We start from the raw sequence: 9,391 nt of genomic DNA on the forward strand, positions 1-9,391 counted from the left end.
GACTAGGGGCAGACAGCCTGTGGAGAAGTAAGAGAACCGCCTTTGTGGAGAAGAGGGGGAAGAGAAGAGAAGGTGCCGGATGTTTCCCCACTAGCCTCCATGTACCTGTCTGCTGTGTGAACAAGGAAACACAGGGATGAAAGTTTCTTTATTTCAGGTTGAGAACTGGCTCCCTTTGGAGCTTTACACAATGTATTTTTAAGTGCTTTTCACAGCATTAGAGACTAGATTTCCTGTATCTAGACATGGTATATACATGAACTGATACTGTTAGTACATATGTATTATTAGTACAATAATTAAAAAATATCTATATTACTTTTTTTTTTTTACCTAACTGTATTTGAATTTCATATATGGACTGTTTGATGAACTCAGGTTATTGCAAACCCTTGTTTGATACTTGGAATCACTTCACCACTCATCCGAGCAGGGAGTCATTCTGAGCACCCCCTCCCCACTGTGGGATCTCGTAGAATCCTACGTTGGATGAATTTCAGGATGGGGGGGTCAGGGAAATAATTTCTGTGTGTGTGTATGTGTGCATTTGAATGAGGGAAGGAGAGATGTTTAAATGTTCATAGACTAGGTCAATTGTAGCCTAATAGTCACGCATGCACCTGTATTGTGACATTGTACCGACAGAGCCCTTTTCATGTTCAACCCTGGGCTAGCGGATACAAGCTTTTCTTTCTTGGAGTGTCTGCTCCCAGGTTTTGAAACCCTTCGGCTGTGATCCCCTCTCTTACTCGTATGAGTTCGCATTGCTTAATTGTTATTCACCTCATATCGAAATGAGGCTTTAGGATGTAGACAAGGGATACAGTAATAGTGGTAATAATACTTTTCTTTGTATCTACAATAGGTATCAGGGTGAGGCTGGTGGAGGTTGAAATCGAGGACGAGCGACAAATTATAATGCGTGAAACGGAATGAGGAATGGACCAGCATGAAGCACGTGTTTGAAACCATTCCTCATGCCATTCCATGCATTTACAATGAGCCCGTCCTCCGATTCCTCCCTCCACCGGCCTCCCCTAGTCGGCATATATACTCATATTTTGCTCTTATCTTAACCATTAATTTACTGTACTCTTCCTGTGTGCTTTACTTCACATATGAATGACATATTACAGAAGCACAACAGCACCCATCAGACATGACAGATGAGACATCAACAGTACGTATCTGTCACAGCGCTCTATTTAAAACCAACAGGTTTTTTTGCTCCTTTGATTGGCACGAATTGGATTATGATGGATGGTGAGGAGGGGATATTTTCTTCATGCTGTTATTCGGCATTCAGTTTCCATTCCCTAACCTAAACACTTTGAAATCAAACCAAGCCTGCAGCAGCCCTCATAACACGTCAGTCATACTGTACTGTGTGGCAGTCATATTATTCTTCATGATTGTGCTGTTGAGTTATCTTGATATCTGGATATGCGTATGTGTGTCAGGAGGATTCTGGGTGGCATTTAGATACTTCTCTCATCATTCACGTGTGTTCAAGTGGCAGAATAACACAATTGAAGATGCTATTCTCGTTTCCTCTCTAAACTGTTCCAGCAGAACAAATAAGCTTGGCAGTCTTCCTAAAGTGTGTGTGTATTTCTTTGTGTGTGTGTGTGTGTGTGTGTGTGTGTGTGTGTGTGTGTGTGTGTGTGTGTGTGTGTGTAACAGGGCTGAAACTCCAACAGCACTGAACTCTGAGGAGTGTGTTCATTGCAATTGTGTTTGCTCTTAGCTTGAGGGATCAAAGAGTGGGATGTTGAAGCAGCTTGTGTTCTGATCTTTACGCATCCATGTGGACACACTGTACTGTACTGCAGATGGGAAGGGACAGAGGAGAGAGCAAATTATTTTTCCTTGACCAGATACTGTAGCTTTTAATCCCTAAGTGTATTCATGCCACAATGTGTTGACCTTTCTAGAATGGGGAAGGTCTCAATCGTTATTCATGAATTCTGTTTTCCTGCATTTCAATCATATCCGACTGGCATATCAATATTACAGAAAATATTAACATATATCAATATTCAATTTGATTTGTTGTGCATACTGTACACTCACCAAACAATTTACTAGGAACACCTGTATGCCTTCTCATTCATTCAGGTGGTGTAATTGTGTGGGGAATGTTTTCTTGGCAAACTTTGGGCCCGTTAATACCAATTAATCATTGCTTGAATGCCACAGCCTATTTGAGCCTACTGACCATGTGCATCCCTTCATAGCCACAATGTACCATCTTCTAATGGCTACTTCCAGCATGATAATGTACCATGTCACAAAGCAAAAATGGTCTCAAATTGATTCCATGAACATGACAATGAGTTCAGTGTTCGTCAGTGTTCCTTCCCAGTCACTGGATCTGAATCCAATAGAACACCTTTGGGATGTGGTAGAAGGGGAGATTGTCAGCTTGAAATTGCACCTGAAAAATGTGTGATGCAATCATGTCATCATCAACCAGAATCTTAAAGGAATGTTTCCATAATCTTGTGGAATCAATGCCACAAAGAATTGAGGCTGTATTGAGAGCAAAGGGAGGACTTACCCAGTATTAATACAGTGTTCCTAAAAAAGTGTTTGCTGAGTGGAACCATACACATACACACCCATATACAGTACAACGCTCATTCCTGCAGGAGAATTAGGATTCTTTCTGTGAGCAAGACCTCTGCCCCATGTCAATCAATATGTTGATGAACATTTCTCTGTTTCTCTCGTGTTCGAATTGAGCTCTCCATAGGGGACTGTCTGCCGATATATAGAGTAGAACTCCAACACTAGTTCGACTGACATGTTCAAATGTGCTGACTGTCATTGTGTGATCGCTTGTTTCGGTCAGAAGGATCATGGGAGAATCTATTTTAAAGCGGCTGACATGTCACATTCTGAGCTCTCTGTTTGTAACTGGCTGTCATCGTTAAGATTAGGATGAGTGGAATTCCTAACAATTCCAAACGTCTTTTTCGATATCTAACTATTTACATGTATGTGTCATCTTATTTCAAACTCTACTGTGTAGCAATAGACTTTGTAACATATACTGTACTCTTATTAGAATACTCTTTGCATTGACTTTGCATTGTTTTATATTGATATTAACAGGACATTGTACTGTACTGGTTCCCTATATCTGATTCTGTCACTGACAGTGGAGGCTGGTGGAGGTAGAAATCGGAGGACAGACTCATTGTAATGCATAGTATGGAATGAGGAATGAGAAATAAAATGAACCCCTCCTCCAGCCTCCTGACTATACTGTAATGTGGAATTAACGAGAGAGAGAGAGAGAGAGAGAGAGAGAGAGAGAGAGAGAGAGAGAGAGAGAGAGAGAGAGGTGGAGGAGGGTTATACAGCAATATTGCACAAGCATTTTAGCAAGTGTGAGGTAGCCTGCTGCTATGCAGTCAAGTCAGTAAGAATGCAACAAAAAGCATTGTGAGTGTGTTTAGGCGTGCGTGCGTTCATTCGTGCGTGCGTGCATGTGTGAGCTCATCCCATGCACTGGTCTTTTAGATGCGTCTTAAGTGACGTTCTGCTTCCTGCTCTGCACATTGGTTCTCTGTGATGTCTGTCTGAAGGGCAAAGCTATAAAGCTAATATAAAGCTCTGAAGCACCAAAACATTAACGGCTACTGCCTCTAATGGTACTGTATATGAGTCATCTCTAATGCCATGACTGTAATAGATTATTAATTTGGTTTTATAGACCTTTTAACACAAGACGGTGGTCTTGTTGTTTTTGTCTAGTCGAGCCAAACTCCTTCATCATCATCTTTCCAGTGATGTGTATCCTCAAATGGAATTTTAAAGATGTGTCAGCCGAGGAGGAATCAGGCGACTATTTACTAGCTAATGATATTTTGGACTCGAGGGGGAATGAAGCAATGGCATCAACAGTATCATAAAAGGGGCCATGGCATATCTGGCATATGAGACGACAGGCGTGCTCAGGCTGTAAGTTTGAGATTGCAAGTGACGTGAGAGACTCGCAAATGAGAAGTCCCTCCGGCCCATCTATCGTACTGATGAAAGCTAATGCGTTACAACCTGGCAAAGCACGTGACGCGCTCCGAGATGACTTATCGCTCTGGCCCAATGACGCAGCCGTTTCCATTTCAGGGGAGTATAATTACACAAATTAAGACATTCATCTTAACACACCTCATGTGGTCTATTAATTCCAAATGAAACTTTCTGTCACCCGGTGACAAAAAATAAGACATTTCAATCCAATCCTTACCTAGCGGTAATAAACGAGCTTCGTCCTCCCGTTGCTCTGCTACCGAGAGGGTGCCGGGTGCTCCGATTGGAGCATGATTGAGTTTGATGATGATTGATTGATGATTGATTGATGCTGCCTTGATTGCACTGAAGCCTCACGGTGGGATGTGATAGTATTTTAGGACAGGAAAGTGCAAAGCTCTCACATTGTGTAACGCCTCTCGTACAGTGCAGTACCCCACTTTTTCTGCCAAGACATGTGGACATGTGTGGAGCATTACATTTTCAATAGGTTTCTTTAGATCGATTTACCTAGCGTTATGACGAAATGTAAGAGAGATTTTAGCAGTGTTTAACTGTTACTGTAGGTCTTTAGTCAGGTTTACTCTCTCCAAATGTCTTGATGAAAGTATTGTTTAGTATGACAATTATTATAGTGATAAAACGCTATGTAGGCAACAGTACTGTACCTCTGGTGAATCATTTTGATGATATATAAAACAAATTGGGTAGTGTATTGTACCTTTACTTAGAATAGTAATGTACTGTATTAAGAGAATTTGAATTGAAGATGGAAACTGTAACTGAACCAATACCACAAACAGTACAATACGACTTACATTGTACAAGAATGGTACTAGCCAGTGATTCTTTTTTTTCTTCTTTTCTTTTATCATTAAAATACCCAATTCAAATCGTTTTTGTCTTCTTTATTACCTGACTTGTTGAATTGTTGCTGAATGATGTGAGAGAGAGTGACAACAACAAGGGAGACCTGACAAATTGAATCATGTTTCTTTCATGACCGCCATGTAGTAGTGTCTTCCATCTAGTTCTAGTCCAACATCTCAATTTATCCTCAATATTCTCTCTCAGCCTAATTGACTAATGACTAATGACTAATTAATAATCTGTTTCTGCCAACTCTCTCTCGCTCTCTCTCTCTCTCTCTCTCTCTCTCTCTCTCTCTCTCTCTCTCTCTCTCTCTCTCTCTCTCTCGCACACACACACACAGAAAATCACATGCTTGCACGTGCACACATCTTTCAAGTCTTCAGGTAGTGCTTAAAGGTTGCCATCTCATGATACTGTATGTGTGGCTCTTAAGTGTGGCTCTAAATGGCCCTCTGGTAAACAGCAGGCAGTGAATAATTGAAGTGAGAAGGTAACGCTAAAGTGGTGCTGAGCACTTGTGAGACTGGCTGCACTGTGTCTTATTTGGAGAGAGAGAGAGAGAGAAAGAGAGGGAGAGAAGGAAAGCAAGGAAGAGGTTGAGGGAGGGAGAGGGAGAGGGGGAGGGGGAGAGGGAGGGAAAGGGAGGGGAAAGGGGGAGGGAGCCACTACACGTGACAGGGAATCTGGGCCACTCTTAAGCCCTAAAGTTAATACTCCCCAAAGGCCACACGATTGAATGAAGTGACACATTCTCCGAGTTTGTTTAATTGGTGCTGTGACTTTTGGGGACATATTTAAAGGTCCCCAGAGACTGTGCTCATTAAAGATACCGAATCCGATAACACCATTAGCTTTGACATTCTTTTGCTGATCATACAACTAACAAACCACAGCCAATGATTAGGGCCTTATAGTGTACCTGTGCACAAAATGTACCTTGTGTCCCCAATATGCAGGTGCCTGTGTGTGTGTGTGTGTGTGTGTGTGTGTGTGTGTGTGTGCTCAAGAGTACACCGAAGTAGAAGTACTTTCACAAGCAGGTGTGTGACCCAGGTTGTGGTACGGCCAGGCAATTACAAGGCACATGAATGAGGGCAGGCAAGCGCAGGTGATCAATCTGCCAGTGTGCCCCTATGACAGGTTGACGCTTCGTGGAGATAAACTGCAGCCCCTCCAAACCTGGCCGCTGTCTCCACTGATGAAGGGCTTCTGACTCCACACCGTCACTCTCCCGCCAAGGACACTGCGTCATTGCACTTCCCCTCACACTTTAATGGAGCCCTGACCGTTGGGGGGGGGGGGGGAGCACTTCACAACTCACCGCTGAGTTACGGTGTCGAGAGAGGAGGCTTTATCGTTTACAAGCCCTTAAATCAAATGCCTCCATAAGGTTGGTTCCTCAACTCATATTGGGATTGTTCCATTTCACAGCGCCGTATGGTTTATTTTGGACCATTTTGACCTGACACAGTCTGGTGAAAAGGTCTGCATGTTGGCAATTCCAACGAATGTGCAATAACACTATGTGCAATATGACAACCCTAGTCGTTTTATCTGTACAGTATAGTATAGTGGATAGTGTACATAGCCTTTATTTATGTAAACCAGCTCCTTTCCCTTCTTGTTTTTTTTTGTTTTTTTTTCTTTCCTAGCACCAGGGGAGCCACCCCTCCCAAATTTCGTTGTTTGGTACCTGTACTATAGCAATGACAATAAAGACCATTCATTCATTCATTCAATTCTCAAGTCGCGCGAATGCCCAAAAAGCTTCTTAAAAAAAAGAAAAAAAGATTGCATGCTACGAAGGTTTAAGTGTTAAAGAGCCCATTCAATATAACAAACAACAGTTTTAGGATCACTAAATACTTATAATTTGTGAATTGGATTCACTGTATCGTCTACTGTAAGCTACTGGCCTGTACATGGCCTGTAAACAAAACTTACGTTTTAGGACATGCGCAAAAGAAAGGACTGTGTGTAGTGTACTAATTAAGTGTAGTTACTGTATGTATTTTAACATGTTGATGTTCTATCAGCAAGTTGTGATGTGCTAAACATGCAGTTAGATGTTCATAGCAATGTTCCTTGCTAGCTTACTTGCTACTAGCAGCTGTTCTGAGTGTGTTTTAAAGTTTCTCTGGTATTTGGTTTGAGGGGTACCAACATTCAAATAAGCATATCTTCTTTAAAATCGGCCTACTTTTTCACCAGACCCTGTCCCTTTTTCAGATTGTCGAATACTGTATTATCATGAAAGGATTCAGTAAATCATTCTATTTGTCTTTCCCTATCTCTACATTGCATCCATCGATAAATACAATAACAATACGAATCTGTATGTATGTATCATATGTGTTATTACAAAAAGGAAATTCGGTGCGGTAGTTATGAATGTGCTCCCTGCAGGGTAGTATTGATCAATATTTCAATGTGCGCATGACCATTTCCCAACATCAATATTGGTTCAAGGAACTCCACATCAATTAGAGAGATGTACAATACACGATGGTCGACTGGTACGGAGAACTATATGAATACATAAATATGCTGTATCATCAAAAGGCAGAGCACAAGCCTTCTTTCCTCATGAATAAGGATGTTTTGACAGATCTAAGCACGTGCACGTTTCACCATTCAGTGGCTGCTCCTCAATGACCTTTCACCCAAACCAGATCAGTACAGAATTATTGTTTTGCGAAATTAACCTTTGTCTCACCTGTCAGCCCTACCCTCTGTTTGCCTCTGCCATGCCAGAGGGGTTCACACATCCACACGGAGGATGGAGTGTTGGACCTGTCAGCAGCAAGCCCCCCATCCCCCCGTCCCCTCCTTCCCCCATCCTCATGCTTGAAGGTTAATTGCCTTGAACCCAGATCATAATGTCTAGAGGGGGGTGGTGGGGGTGACGGGGGTGGTGGTGGTGGTGGTGGTGGTGGTGGTGGTGGTGGGGGTGAAGGGGGTGGTGGTGGGGTTGGAAGATTGAATGCACCCGGGGTGTTATCTAGTAATCCTAGTAAACCTCTGTCTCATCAGCCTCACTGCCCCCTCCGTCCCCTCAGCCACCTCTTAACTTGACATGTGGCGCGACCTGCAGTGGCTGGGTTATACAACAACAACAAAAAACGGTGGATATTAAAGCCTCCGCTCCTGCGTCTTCACACCCACACACACACACGCACACACACACACACACACACACACACACACACAGCCACACACACAGGGGTGGCTGCCCACTGACATTGTTTATTTCTGTCCGTTTTATTAAGCAGGATTCGTCTTGCTGTGATGCAGTCTTATGTGATTACGGGCTGCCTTGGCTGACAGGAGGGGATCCGTCTTGATTACCCAGGGTAGAGAAGCCTACTCTGCCCACCTTCTCAGCCGTTAGGATGTTAATAATTACCACAATGGCACTAGAGAGAGGGCTAGACAGCTGAGCCCCTGAGGACGGGGCTGACACCAAGCAATGAGCCACATTAATACTCCGCTAGTAATACTGGGCCTTCTGCAATGTCGTCTTGAACCAGGAACTAGAGCAACTGCTGACGTGACGCGTCTCTCTCTGCTGACTCAGGTGTACTGAGGTTGTAGCCCGTTCCTCCGATTTCTACCTCCACCGGCCACCTCGGATGGACTTCTGAGTGTTTGGTTACACTGTGTTCTTCCTACATGGATTCTGTACCCCAGAAACTGCCTGAAGCTGTCAGTACCTGTACATTTCTGCCGTACCTTTGGTCCTAGCCAGTTTGGACGTGTGAAGAGAGACTGAGCCCTTAGCTTCCTCTCTGACGTCCCTTGTAGTGCTGAACTCCCGTTAGCCGTTAGGAGAACAACATTCTCCAAAATGTTTGCAACGGTAGCCATAGAGATTGCTCTGCGTACTGTAGGTAATGGGACAATGAGGTTCTCAGCTTTTATTTGATGGTATTAGTGTACATATTGGTTTCACCATTCAAATTGGTTTCAGACCCCCTCCCTCCTCTATTTTAGCCTACCCAAAAGTAGAGACTGCTAAGATTTCTGGTTTATTCAGTCTCTCCTCCCTCCTTCACTTCCTCCATCCCTCTCTCTCTCTCTCCTGGTTCTCTCTATCCCTCCCTCTAACAACATGCTCTGTCAGCTCTCCTCTCTTCGTTTGTGGGGGTAGGGTGGAAAATCCGAGGGAGGGAGGAATGGAGGGATGGAGGGGCGACAGCTGAGCTCGTGCACCTGCTGGTACAGAGCATTTTTTCCTTCTCTGCTCAGCAGGGTTCTTTTTTCCGTTGAGTTTGTCAGAGTTTGTTTATTTCCCCGTGATGAAGTAAACCTGATTCATTCTTCTTATCTCAGCAGCTCCTTGACCCACTTGGCTTTTTTCTTTTTTTTTCACCACCGCCAATGCAGTACCTTTGAAAGATGTGATCACTTTTTCGCATTCCAAAACCTGAAGAGGTTCTTTTCAAACCTTGCCTTTGGTGTCAAATGCTTTCTTTATCTA

Source organism: Nansenia antarctica (genome assembly GCF_963989245.1).
Source record: "Nansenia antarctica genome assembly, chromosome: 5".
NCBI classification, from domain to species: Eukaryota; Metazoa; Chordata; class Actinopteri; order Argentiniformes; family Microstomatidae; genus Nansenia; species Nansenia antarctica.